The sequence below is a fragment of the Scyliorhinus torazame genome, chromosome 5 (assembly GCF_047496885.1).
Source record: "Scyliorhinus torazame isolate Kashiwa2021f chromosome 5, sScyTor2.1, whole genome shotgun sequence".
Lineage (NCBI taxonomy): Eukaryota > Metazoa > Chordata > Chondrichthyes > Carcharhiniformes > Scyliorhinidae > Scyliorhinus > Scyliorhinus torazame.
Window position 1 is genome coordinate 85,289,198 of NC_092711.1, and position 14,270 is coordinate 85,303,467.

The following is a 14,270-nucleotide window of genomic DNA, read 5'->3' on the forward strand; positions in this document are numbered from 1 at the left end:
CCACTTGTCTGGATGGGTGCAGACCCAACAACACTCAAGAAGGACAAAGTACTTGATTGGTACCCTATCCACAAACATTCACTCCCTTCACCACGTATGAAAAATGGCAGCTGTGTGTACCGTCTCCAAGATGCACTGCAGTAACTCACCTCGGCTCCTTGGGCAGCACCTTCCAAACTCAGGAATACTACCATCTAGAAGCAGAATGGCAGCAGATACCTGGGAACACCACCACCTGGAAGTTCCCTCCAAATCACTAACCATTCCTATTTGGAAATATATATATTTGAAAATATATATTACTGTCACTGGGTCAAAATCCTTGAACTCCCTCCATAACAGCACAGTGGGTGTACCCACACCTAAGGGACTGCAGCAGATGAAGACGGCAGCTCACCACCACCTTCTCCAGGGCTTCTAGAGATGAGCAATAAATGCTGGCCTAGCCAATGACACACCCATTCCATAATTTATTTTGAAAATGTGACCGTAAAAGGAGAAAACATTTTTAAATCACCAAGGCATGGACTCATACTCCAATCAGGACAGAACAAGAAACACTGGTTATGGTCAACAGGAGTAGGATTTAAGTAAAAAGGAATTGAGTTTGGACAATTGGAGGCTTGGAAGAAATAATACTGAATTAGAACGATCCACAAGATGGATACAGGCAAAGGGAGAGCTGGAGAATCTTCAAATCCAAGCGCGATCTGTCACTTTAATGTTTTGTCTTATTTGCTGGTAAATTAAAGTCGCCATAGCCCCAGATGACCAGAGGCTGCTTTCCTCTTTGAGGGGGAGAGCTGACTGGTGGTGATTTAACTTGAGGATCACCACACCTCAGGCGAGGGGTCAGATTGCAAAGGCGGGGCCTTCATGAATAACCTCAGCCGGTTCAGGAATTCAACTTGCGCTGTTGACTTTATTCTGCATCACAAACCAACTGTCTGGCCAACTGAGCTCAACCGGCCCCCAGTTATTTCCTAGTATTTTAGAATTAGCGGCTCTGCTTAGGATAAGGAATATCATTGAGAGACGTGCGGCGTGCTTATTCAAGTAAATACTAATGAGCTACTTTTACCAGTTTCAGTGTGTCTTCTCAGGTATGTAATCAAGAAATCAGGGAAACAAGCTCATATCTTATAAAAAGCTGGATTAGCCAAAATTAATTGTGAGAACTGAGAGGGAGGAACTGAAGGAGATCAATATTAGTCGAGAAATGGTGTTGGGGAAATAGATGGAAGTGAAGGCTGATAAATCCCCAGGGCCTGATAATCTGCATCCCAAAGTACTTAAATGAGTGGCTCTAGAAATAGTGGATGCATTGGTGGTCATCTTCCAGGATTCTATAGACTCTGGAACAGTTCCTGCAGATTGGAGGGTGGATTATGTAATTCCACTATTTAAAAAAGGGAGGTAGAGAGGAAACAGGGAATTATAGACCAATAAGCCTGATGCAGGAAGTGGGGAAATTTCTTGAATCCATGATCAAGGTTTTATAACTGAGCTCTTAGAAAACAGTGGCAGGATCGGACAGAGTCTGAGGGCAGCACGTTAGCATTGTGGTTAGCACAATTGCTTCACAGCTCTAAGGTCCCAGGTTCGATTCCCAGCTTGGGTCACTGTCTGTGCGGAGTCTGCACGTTCTCTCCGTGTGTGCGTCAGTTTCCTCCGGGTGCTCCGGTTTCCTCCCACAGTCCAAAGATGTGCGGGTTAGGTGGATTGGCCATGCTAAATTGTCCTCAGTGACCAAAACTGCCCTTAGTGTTGGGTGGGGTTACTGGGTGATGGGGATAGGGTGGAGGTGTGGGCTTGGGTAGGGTGCTCTTTCCAAGAGCTGGTGCAGACTCGATGGGCCGAATGGTCTCCTTCTGCACTGTAAATTCTATGAGTCAGCATGGATTTATGAAGGGAAAATTGAATTTTAAGGATAGAACTAGTAGAATTGCTTTTTAAAAAAATTTAGAGTACCCCATTCAATTTAGTGTGGCCAATCCACCTACCCTGTACATCTTTAGGTTGTGGGGGAGAAACCCATGCAAACACGGGGAGAATGTGCAAACTCTACACAGACAGTGACCCAGAGCCGGGATCGAACCTGGCACCTCGGCACCCTGAGACAGCAGTGCTAACCACTGATACATTTACATTGTTGTATCCAACCTTGTGCAAAACCTATCATGTGAGCGTTTGATGGGCCAATGTAGAGCACCACTCCTCCACCCTATCCCCGTAACCCCACCTAACCACTGGACACTCAGGAGAAATCTTTTAGAATGGGCAATCCACCTACCCTGTGCATCTTTGGACTGTGGGAGGAAACCGGAGCACCCGGAAGAAACCCACACAGATATGGGGAGAAATTGCAAAATCTACAGTCACCCAAGGCTGGAATGAACCCCCCTCCCTCTGATCTCCAGTCAGCCTTTGTTCGAATGAAAAGAGCCCCAGTTTCTCTAATATCTCCTGGTAACTAAAGCCTCTCTTCCCTGGGATCATCTCGGTGAATCTCTTCTACACCCTCTCCATGGCCTTGACATCCTTCCTGGTGTAAGATCCCCAAACCCTGATCTGATATTCCAACTACAGCCTAACCAATGATTTGTCCAGGTTTACATGACCTCTGTCCTTTTGTGCTCCACACCCAGAATTATAAAACCTTGGATCCCATGTGTTTTTTAAATACTTTATCAACTTGTCCTCCCACATTTAAAAGTTTGTGTATCTGAATCCTTTTAGGGTTTGGGAGATATTAACATAACATGGCTGAAATACATTGACATCCAATGTCTGATATAATGTGTGTTATGGAAGAAAAAAGTTTAGTCTGAGTTAGAAACTCAAGCAGGCGCTTCACTGCAGACAGGTCGCCGTGGAAACACTGATAAGACATTCCATTCCACAGAATCGACTCATTGGAAACTCTAGTCGGAACGGGGAGAGGACAGAGTTTGTCTGTTATTAACCTCAACATAAACTTAAACCAGAGTGAATAATAGAACAGATTGAATTCTAATGTGTGATGCTTATATCTACAGTAATGGAATTATCAGAAATAATAGAATTAACAGGCAGGGTAGTTTAGGGAAAATGAGGAAATTACTGAAGAAACGAAACTGCTGGGAACCAAGAATGTGTCCTTGTAAATCAGATTAGAGAAATTCCTGTTGTCTTTTCCTCATTTGCTGAATGAACTGTGTTCCGTACTAGGCACCAAACCTCAGGAAAGATACATTGCACTTGGTAACAGTCCAGTACAGATTGACCATGAAGAAGTGAGGCTGGTGAACTGAGTGAGTCCCTTCCCACACACGGAGAACATTAAGGGTCACTCCTCATTGTGAACAGGTCGATGAATCTCCAGGTCTGATTAAATCTGTTCCACAGTCCCCAGATTTCCAAGGTTTCTTCCAGCGTGACTACATATCATTCGAAAGGTCAGACCATCGGCTAAAACGTCATCCACATTCCGAACACATGAACTGTTTCTCCCACATTGAACAGGGTCTTTGAAAAAAGAACAATACAGCACAGGAACAGGCCATTCGGCCCTCCAAGCCTGTACTGGTCATGATACCTTCCTTGTGCCGTATCCCTCTATATCCATCCTATCCATGTGTTTGTCAAGATGCCTTTTGAATGCCGTTAATGTATCTGCTTCCACAACCTCCCCTGGCAATGCATTCCAGGCACTCACCACCCTCTGCGTAAAAAAAGCTGCCTTGCACATCTCCACTAACTTTGCACCAGGGACCTTAAACCTATGCCCCTTGGTGACTGACCCCTCCACCCTGGGAAAGAGTGCCTGCCCATCCACTCTATCCGTGCCCCTCACAATCTTGTCGACCTCTTTCAGGTCACCCCTCAACCTCCTTCTTTCTAACGAAAACAGTCCGAGTCTATTCAGCCTCTCCACATCGCTAACACCCTCCAGACTAGGCAACATCCTGGTAAACCTCCTCTGCACCCTCGCCAAAGCCTCCACGTCTTTCTTGTACTGTGGCGACCAGAAATGTGGACAATATTCCAAGTGTTGCCTTAACAAAGTTCGATACAACTGTAGCATGACTTGCCAGTTTTTATACTTGATGCCCCATCCAACGAAGGCAAGCATTCCGTATGCTTTCTTAAGTACCTTGTCCATTTGTGCTGCCAGCTTCAAAGATCAGTGCACATGAACACACACATCTCTCTGACTTTCTATATTCCCAGGAGTTTTGTCATTTACGGTATATTTCCCCCCATCATATAACAATATTCTCCTTAACCAGTAATGCTACTCCCCCACCCCTTTTACATCCTTCTCTATCACTCCTGAAGCATCTATATCCTCCAACGTGCAGCTGCCAATCCGGCCCTTCCTTTAAACATGTTTCTGTGATAGCCACAACATCGTAATTCCAAGTACCAATAAGTACTCTAAGTTCGTCTGCCTCCCGGCTATACTTCTGGCGTTGGAACAAATACACTTCAAACCACTGCGTTTGAGCAGACAGGGTGATATTGTTCTCTTATGTTTGTTCTCCAATTCCCCTTCAGTTATTACACCTTCTGCGCTAGCGCTCCAATTCCCACCCCTCTGCCATACTAGTTTAAATCCTCCCAAGTGACTCGAGCAAACCTCCCAGCCAGGATATTGGTGCCCCTCCAGTTCAGATGGAACACATACTTCTTGTACATTTCGAGGATGACATCTACTCAGAGTCATGTGTTTCTCTTGTAGTCCTTCTGTGATTGGAGAAGGTGTTTCTCGACCCGCAGATCTTTGGCAGAGGTCCCTCTCGGCCACTCTCTGCCTCTTCGTTGGGGCGTTGGAATTCAAATGTAATCTTTTTTATTGTCACATGTAGGCTTACATTATCACTGCAATGAAGTTACTGTGAAACTCCTCTAGTCGCCACGCTCCAGCGCCTGTTCAGGTGAATTCAGAATGACTAATTCACCCAACAAGCAAGTATTTTGTTGAGAATGTGCAGACTCCGCACAGACAGTGACCCAAGTGGGAATTGAACCCGGGACCCTGGGGCTCTGAAGCACCAGAGCTAACTATTGTGCTACCATGCTGCCCTAATGATGCAGTTTGATGGGCACATTGTCATGATAGTGACTGATTGGCAGCTATGAGACAGGAGCTGAGGAGCATAATGTGGGAACAATTGTTCTTGGGCAAATGCAGAACAGTAATGTGGTGGTTGTTTAAGGAGCACTTGCTGCGAGTGCTGAATAGTTTTGTCCCACTGAGATGAGGAAGGAATGGTAAGGTGAAGGAGTCTTGGATGACAAGAGAAGTGGAGCTTCTAGTCAAGAGGAACAAGGAAGTTTATGTAAGGTTGAGGAAGCAAGGATCCAGCACAGCCCTAGAGGGTTACAAGTTGGCCAGGAAGCAACTCAAAAATGGACTGAGGAGAGCTAGAAGGGGGCATGAAAAAGCCCTGGCAGGAAGGATCAGGGAGAACCCTAAGGCGTTCTACCCTTCTGTGAGAAGTAAGAGGATGATCAGAATGAGAGTAGGGCCCATCAGGGATAGTGGAGGGAACTTGTGCCTAGAGTCTGAGGAGATGGGGGAGGGCCAAAATGAATATTTTGCTTCAGTATTCACGAGAGAGAGGGACCTTGTTGCTCATGAGAGCAGTGTGAACCAGGTTAATAGACTCAAACAGGTTGATATTAAGAAGGAGGATGTGCTGGAAACTTTGAAAAGCATCAGGATAGATAAGTCCCCTGAGACTGACGGAATATACCCAAGGTTACTACGGGAAGTGAGGGAGGAGATTGCTGCGCCGTTGGCAATGATCTTTGCGTCCTGGCTCTCCATTGGATTGGTACCAGATGTTTGGAGGGAGGCGAATGTTGTTCCCCTGTTCAAGAAAGGGAATAGGGAAATCCCTGGGAATTATAGACCCATCAGTCTTGCGTCTGTGGTGAGCAAATTATTGGAAAGGATTCTGAGAGATAGGATTTATGATTAGTTAGAAAACCATAGTTTGATTAAAGATAGTCAGCATGGCTTTGTGAGGGGCAGGTCATGCCTCACAAGCCTCATTGAATTCTTTGAGGATGTGACGAGACACACTGACACAGGTCAGGCAGTGGATGTGATGTAAATGGATTTCAGTAAGACATTTGAGAAGGTTCCCCATGGTAGGCTCATTCAGAAAGTTAGGGGACGTGGGATACAGGGAAATTTGGCTGTCTGGATACAGAATTGGTTGGCCAATAGAAGACAGCGAGTGGTAGTGGTAGTGGACGGAAAGTATTCCGACTGGTGGCCGTTGACCAGCGGTGTCCTGCAGGGATCTGTTCTGGGACGTCTGTTCTTTGTGTTTTTTATAAATGACTTGGATGAGGAAGTGGAAAGGTGGGCTAGTATATTTGCCGATGACACAAAGGTTGGGGGAGTTGTAGATAGTGTTGAGGACTGATGCAGGTTACAACAGGACATTGACAGGATGCAGAGCTGGGCTGAGAAGTGGCAGATGGAGTTCACCCTAGATAAATGTGAAGTGATTAATTTTGGAAGATCGAATTTGAATGCTGAATACAGAGTTCAAAGGCAGGATTCTTGGAAGTGTCGAGGACTAGAGGGATCTTGGGGTCCACGGACATAGATCCCTTAAGTTGCCACCCAGGTTGATAGGGTTGTAAAGAAGGCATATGCTGTGTTGTCTTTCATTAACAAGGGGATTGAGTTTCAGAGCTGCGAGGTTTTGCTGCAGCTTTATAAAAACCTGAAGTCATGAACTACCCCAAAGGCGTATCGGGAGTCAGTATAAATATTTACCTGACGATCTACCCCAAGTATACATGCACGGGTAAGGGCAAAAAGTGTGGCATGTTGGGCTGAATAAGGGGGTCTGAAAAGCGGCCGCTTCTAGGATCAGACCATCCTGATCTACGATTGCATAACCGGACAGTCTCCGGCCAGTGGGGCTTACTAATGCACTGCCATCAACATACATAATCATGTCAGGTTGTTCTAACGGAATATCACTCCGATCGTCCCTTATTGTGGTAGTTTCCTGAATCAAGGCTAGACAGTCGTGGCCAGGTGCATCTTCATGGTCAGGGGGACCGCTAAGAAAATAGGCTGGATTGATAGTGGTACAGTGTTTAAATGTCAGACGTGGATTGTTCAAAAGGTATATCTCATACCTATTCTGACGAGCTGCGGTAAGATGCTGAGTCTGCAGTTGCCCCAGTAGTGCGATGACCGAGTGGGAGCTATACACCGTAATATCCTGTTGGAGAGTTATATTGGCAGCAGCCTGCAAACTATTGTATATCGCTACCAAGATCTGGGTGCAAACAGGGTGGCCCAACGCCATTGGATCAAATTTGGAAGAGTAATATGCCACAGGCCAGTGCTTACCTCCATGTTGCTGGGTGAGTACCGCTGTTGAACACCCTTCCAGAACAGTACAGTATATCTGGAACGGTCAGTCGTAGAGGGGCCTACCGAGGGCCGGTACTTGTAACAAGGCCTGCTTCAGGCAACGGAAGGCTTAGAGTGCCTCGGTGGTGAGAGTAAAATTCCCCCCTTCAGTAGTGTAAGGCGTCAGCAGCTTTGTATAGACAGCGAAGTTTGGTATCCACTGCCTACAATAATTCATCATACCCAGCCAATGACGGACCTCCTTGGCTGTGGTAGGGGCAGAGAATTGGCATATTGGTTCAATCCTACTGGGTTCGAGACTTATTTCTGTGGCTGTAAGTAAAACTCCTAAGAACCTGACCTTTGTCTGAACCACCAGGACCTTTGATTGTGAAACAACATAACCCAACGAGGATCGGTGGTTTAATAACTGGATCACATCATCCCTGTTACTGGGCTCGTCTGGACTCGCTACCAATATGTCATCTACATACTGCACTACATATTGAACCATGCTCCAATGTTGAGGCCTGGAGTTGGGTCTGCAGACATCTGGAGAAGAGCGTAGGTGAGTTGACGAACCCCTGAGGCAGTCAGGTCCAGGTATACTGCTGCCCATTGTAAGTGAAGGCAAACAAATATTGTCATTCAGGTGCGAGTGGAAGAGCAAAGAAAGCGTGCTGGAGGTCAACTATGGCGAAGACCCGGGCTCGAGCTGGAATTTGAGCCAGTATGTGGGCAGGATTAGGGACGAGCGCATGTAACTGCTGTGCGATGGCATTGATTGAACTTAATCATAGATTATCATAGAATTTACAGTGCAGAAGGAGTCCATTCGGCCCATTGAGTCTGCACCAGCTCTTGGAAAGAGCACCCTATCCAAGGTCAACACCTCCACCCAACAGTAAGGGCAAGTTTGGACACTAAGGGCAAATTATCATGGCCAATCAACCTAACCTGCACATCTTTGGACTGTGGGAGGAAACCGGAGCACCCGGAGGAAACCCACGCACACAAGGGGAGGATGTGCAGACTCAGCACAGACAGTGACCCAAGCCGGAATCGAACCTGGGACCCTGAAGCTGTGAAGCAATTGAGCTATCCACAATGCTACCGTGCTGCCCCTATGCTACCGTGCTGCCCTGTACTAATCCTGTACTAATCGGTACTGGTCTGGTTTGGGCACCGCAAGTATGGGGGTGTTACATTATGATTGGCAAGGGACCAGAATACCCTGTTGCAACAGCTCTCGGATTAATTTGTCTATAGACGGGGCAGCTTGGGGTTTCAGCCGAATGGAAGGCAGTGTTACATGGTCCTTAATCGTTACCTTAATGGGTGTAACATTTGCCTGTCCCACTTGTGATGGGTATTCCGCCCAGACCTGTGGGTTGACATATTCCAAAACGTCACATCCCAGGTGATGCAGAAGTCGAGTGTTAATCATTTCAGGGATCTCAAAATATTTTATGGAAGTGCCATCTGGCATGACTTGAAGTGCGTACTCTGTTGGATCGGAATGATCCACTTCCCTCTTTACCATAGGCCCCAGATCCTTGGCATGGTACTGGTCGTAGACCTGGTGTGTAATATGAGGGTTTACAGAAGCTGACTGTGGCCATAAATGTGGTGGTGTTGTAACAAAATCGGCTGTACCTTCTTTTCCCGTGACTGTGGCTGTAATCTTGACTGGCCACTCGGTCCCAATTAATGGCCGGTACTTGTCCTCCAACTCCCTGTTTTGTCCGGTTCTGTCACAGGCCAGGATAACGTGGTGCAGTGAATGTTCAATGTCTAACGTCCACCACCGGGGTGTGATAGAAATATAGCACTGTTGTCTCATCCTCCATGATTGAACCGTTACCCCTTTGTCTCCGCACTCTAGCTGTAGCTGGAAGGTACACAGTAAATCTCGGGCCAAAAAGTTACAGTCCAATCCAGTAGTCACCACAAACTGATAATCTGTAGACTTATTCTCATAAGTGACTGTCACAGGTTCAAAAATAGGGTACTCACACACCTGTCCTTGGAACACCGACAAATGCTGGGTGTGGTCGGATAATGGTAGTCAAAGTTCTGATTGCACCGAAGGCATGGCTGCTCCAGTGTCGATTACAAATGGGTAGTGTTGATCTCCTAGCTACAGAGAAATAATAGGTTCCCTTTCCGATTGGAGAGTCCTTATGACTAAATTAGCTAATCAATCTTGTGTTGGGAAAGGGTTTGCCTGGGAGAAGTCGGTGTACCTCATCTGTCCTCCCCTTGGTGGGTACCCCCTTCCTTTGGGTCGGGTAGTCTCCTTCTGCTGCCCGTTTTTTAAAAGGGCATTCCTGTGCCAGTGACCTGCACGGCCACAATTAAAACATGTATTGTTCCCTCTATATCTGCCCCGTCCTCTTTTCCCAGTAGACCAATGGCCCCTGTGAGGGGCAGTTGTAAAGCTGTTGGTGCATACGGTGGGCCATAAAGAGGAGCTGAGGGTCCATTTGGGTGGGTTTGATATCCTCCCCCGTGTTGATCCACCCACCCAAGGTCACAATATTGGGGTTTCAGCTGGTAAGCCACTGTACCTGCCGCTGGTTGGGGTCTCAGATCATCCTTTTTCATTACATACTCAGTCTTAATCTTTGTAACTGAGCCTCCTTCCTGGCCTACACCCTCCTTCCAATAAAATCTGACTGCCCTGGCCATTTGAGAAGGGTCGTTCTCTGTCCAATTCATGTTATTACATTTCGCGGCAGTAGCCACGAAAGGTGGTAGGCAATGCATTAACATAGCACAATATTATGGGGAATTCTGACCATTTTGGTACAGCAAGTCTGTACTGCCCACAGTAGATTTCATTAAAACATTCCAGAAATTCCTCTGGCTCTTCAGTCTTTTTAGGTTTGAGGTCTAAGATAGCAGAAATGTTTATGGGCTTTTGAAATGTGACATTCAAAGCATTCAGGATTTGTGCCCATCTGTCATCGTCCAAAGCATGGGCTTGCTGAAGTGCGGCGTGGCTAGCATAATTCAAGTGATTGAGATGACTGCGGTACTCTGCTGTGGTTAAAACCTGCTGGACTAGGGCCCGGAGGTCCCATGAATCAGCTTGATAAACTGAGATGGTAGTTCTCAGATAGTCCACGAAAGCAGCAGATTTCTTCCTGTCTGGGATTGCAGCCAGAATAGCCATCATCTCACTGGGTCTCCATGGGAAATAAATGTCTATCGTGGGTTGGGCTGCTGCTGTTGCAGCATCAGGGTTGGGTATTTTCCTAATCGGCAACTGTCTCAGAGTCTCACTAGGGGGCACTTTAGCGGATTCCTCTGGCTCTTCAATTACTTTGACGTCCTTCCCTTCCGATAGGGGGAGCTCCGGCTCCTCAGAACCATTCCCGTCCTCTTTCTTTGTTCTCATACTTTTCTGTCCTACCATATCAGTCTTAAGGGATCTAGGTGGTATGGGTAATTGTTTCTGGATAGGATCAGGCCCCTCTCTCATTGTTCAAGATCGGGTCCTAGAGCTAACTGGGCTTGTGGAACAGAGCGCCCCTTCTCTAACAGATGGTGAAGGTGCTGAAATAGGACCCAAACTATCAACCGAAGGGGCTGGAGAGGCTGGCATGATTTGAATCTGGGGAGCAGTGACTGAATATAAATTATGATACCCTGGTGGTTCTGGAATTAGTGCAGACAATGGTACTGGTGCAGTCGGGACTCTACTCGACATGGTCCAATTCTCTAGGTCATCATCTGCGTCTGTCAATGCAAGGCCAGCCATTGAACTACGTAGCCCATTTTTTTAAACTCGAGTCCACCCTCTCTTTACTTGCACGTTTTTTGAATGCACACTCCTTTTTCAAAATCTCCAGAGTTCTTTGGTTCCCCCCTTCACTAATTGGAATCCCCATTTTAAGGGCATGTTCTTGCCAACTTGATAACAGGATCTTATCCCTCTCCTCTTGACAATATTGTCTCCATAATCCAATTAATTCTTTTGCTTTCAGACTTTGGATCTTTTTCCAGATTTCACCCTGAATTTTCTTAATGACGGCCAGGTCTTTAGCGCCCCCTGGTGGCCATTCCTCACCCAATTTCTTCCTTAAAGTTGCTGACATTTTCCTAAAATCTCTCGCTTTATCTGGATAAATATCACATAATATTTGCAATGGACTGCCTGGATCACTTGTGTTATCCAAGCAATTCCCCATAATCTCGAACTAATCCGCAAGACTGCATTGCTCGCCACTACAGTCCAAGGATACAATTTTGGCTTAATCAACTATAGTTTCCAAAACACTCACACGTGGAATTGAATCAATTCCAAAACACACACACGTGGAATTAAACCATCATCCTATGTCCCATCAATTTCAAAACACACACACATCGAATTAAACCATCATCCGATGTCCCATCAATTCCAAAATTAACCCAAAACTGAATCAATATTATGATATCCCATCAGTTTAATTTTCTAATCCCCAGACTGACCTTTGATTTCGTCGAGACGATCTTTCCGTACCAACCGCAAGTGACCAGACCAATCCGACCATGAGAAGAGGGGAAACTCAATGTGGTCATTTTACAGCTACACACATTGTGGGCCCAGTTCCACTTTTCTTGTTCAACATCAGTCTAATTCGGATTTCGCAGCTGGTCGGTGACCGTCTGGACAATTTCCGGGTTTCGGCACCAAATGACAATATTGAATTCTTTACCCGTCAGTCTGGCCTCAATAAAACTCTAGATGGATTTTGTAGGTATAGTATTATTTATTTTAACCAACTTGCAAGGCTGACTTGCTTCACAGAGACTCAGAACACAAAAGCTGTCTCCTGGACCCCTCAAACGATTGAGGTCGGAGACGAAGAGATCTCTGCAAATACATACAAATGGTATCAAGTTTCACATACATGATTCCCATCGGTCATCCTATACCCCTCCTGACCTGGCCATACATCCTGATTGGCACACTTTGCATTCCTTAACCCTGGGCCTCTTGTTACCCAGCATCCTTTTCCCCATCTTCCTTGCCATGCTTTCTGAATTCCTTTGTCCTTTGTGAACTCACTAGAACAAAGAACAAAGAAATGTACAGCACAGGAACAGGCCCTTCGGCCCTCCAAGCCCGTGCCGACCATACTGCCCGACTAAACTACAATCTTCTACACTTCCTGGGTCCGTATCCTTCTATTCCCATCCTTTTCATATATTTGTCAAGATGCCCCTTAAATGTCCCTATCGTCCCTGCTTCCACTACCTCCTCCGGTAGTGAGTTCCAGGCACCCACTACCCTCTGCGTAAAAAACTTGCCTCGTACATCTACTCTAAACCTTGCCCCTCTCACCTTAAACCTATGCCCCCTAGTAATTGACCCCTCTACCCTGGGGAAAAGCCTCTGACTATCCACTCTGTCTATGCCCCTCATAATTTTGTATACCTCTATCAGGTCTCCCCTCAACCTCCTTCGTTCCAGTGAGAACAAACCAAGTTTATTCAATCGCTCCTCATAGCTTATGCCCTCCATACCAGGCAACATTCTGGTAAATCTCTTCTGCACCCTCTCTAAAGCCTCCACATCCTTCTGGTAGTGTGGCGACCAGAATTGAACACTATACTCCAAGTGTGGCCTAACTAAGGTTCTATACAGCTGCAACATGACTTGCCAATTCTTATACTCAATGCCCCGGCCAATGAAGGCAAGCATGCCGTATGCCTTCTTGACTACCTTCTCCACCTGTGTTGCCCCTTTCAATGACCTGTGGACCTGTACTCCTAGATCTCTTTGACTTTCAATACTCTTGAGGGTTCTACCATTCACTGTATATTCCCTACCTGCATTAGCCCTTCCAAAATGCATTACCTCACATTTGTCCGGATTAAACTCCATCTGCCATCTCTCCGCCCAAGTCTCCAGACAATCTAAATCCTGCTGTATCCTCAGACAGTCCTCATCGCTATCCGCAATTCCACCAACCTTTGTGTCGTCTGCAAACTTACTACTATTAGACTGGCCCACATCTACATTACTGTTAACTAATATTTGAACTAACTACTTTATATTACATTCGTCAGGGTGACAATGAGATAAGTAAATAAACTAACAGGAAAAGAGAAGAAATAAAAGACAGGTCCAGGTGAGTATAAATGGCAACAGCAGAACCGTTACCAGCACCTACTGTCTAAAAATATCGGAGTGATGATTATAATCTGAAATTACTGAAATGAACGTTGTGTCTGGAAAGTCATAAATTGCCTGATCAGGGATGAGGTTCTGTTCCTCGAGTTTCCTTTGAGCTTTATTGGAGCAGTGCAGGAGGCCGAGGACAGAGTGGGAATGGGGCGGGGAATTAAAATATTAAATGATCAGGAGCTCAGGATTATGCTTGCAGACTGAATGGTGATGTTCCACAGTCACCAATCCAGATTTAATCTCCTCAGTGTGGGGGAGACCAAATCGTGTGCAGTGAATACACAATACTGGATAGCAAGAAATACAAGTAAATCACTGTCACCTGGAAAGTGTGTTTGGAATCCTGGAATATGGGAAGGATGGCGATGAACTGGTGGTTGTTGCATCTGTTGTGTCTGCATGGAAAGATTGACAGTGATGTTCAGAATAACACAAGAAATGGGAGCGGGTGGAGACCATATGGCTCATCGAGCCTCTGCATTTCTTGCTGGGTGTAACCTGCTCGTTCAGGCATCATTCTGGTACACTTTCCTGTATCTTCCCCAGACCTTCTAGATCCACTTTATGATATGGATATAATGAGTTCACATCTCACTGTCGTCACTGTTGTCAATCACACCCAGGACAGAACTGTGGTGGAGGGCCCGTACTATTTAGGTGCTGTATTAATTGGTTTCATACATTTGTTACCTTGGCCCAATGTTACTAATGGTAATC

The 14,270-nt window shown here is 46.0% G+C and overlaps 2 protein-coding genes across 3 annotated transcripts in view; one reads left to right on the top strand and one right to left on the bottom strand.

The window, feature by feature from the left end:
• Positions 1-14,270, top strand: part of LOC140418749 (uncharacterized) — a 346,993-nt gene that overhangs the window by 321,767 nt on the left and 10,956 nt on the right. The window lies entirely within an intron of this gene.
• The window catches only part of LOC140418745 (uncharacterized), a 362,902-nt gene that overhangs the window by 248,982 nt on the left and 99,650 nt on the right, over positions 1-14,270 (bottom strand). The gene's annotated exons all lie outside the window — the stretch shown is intronic.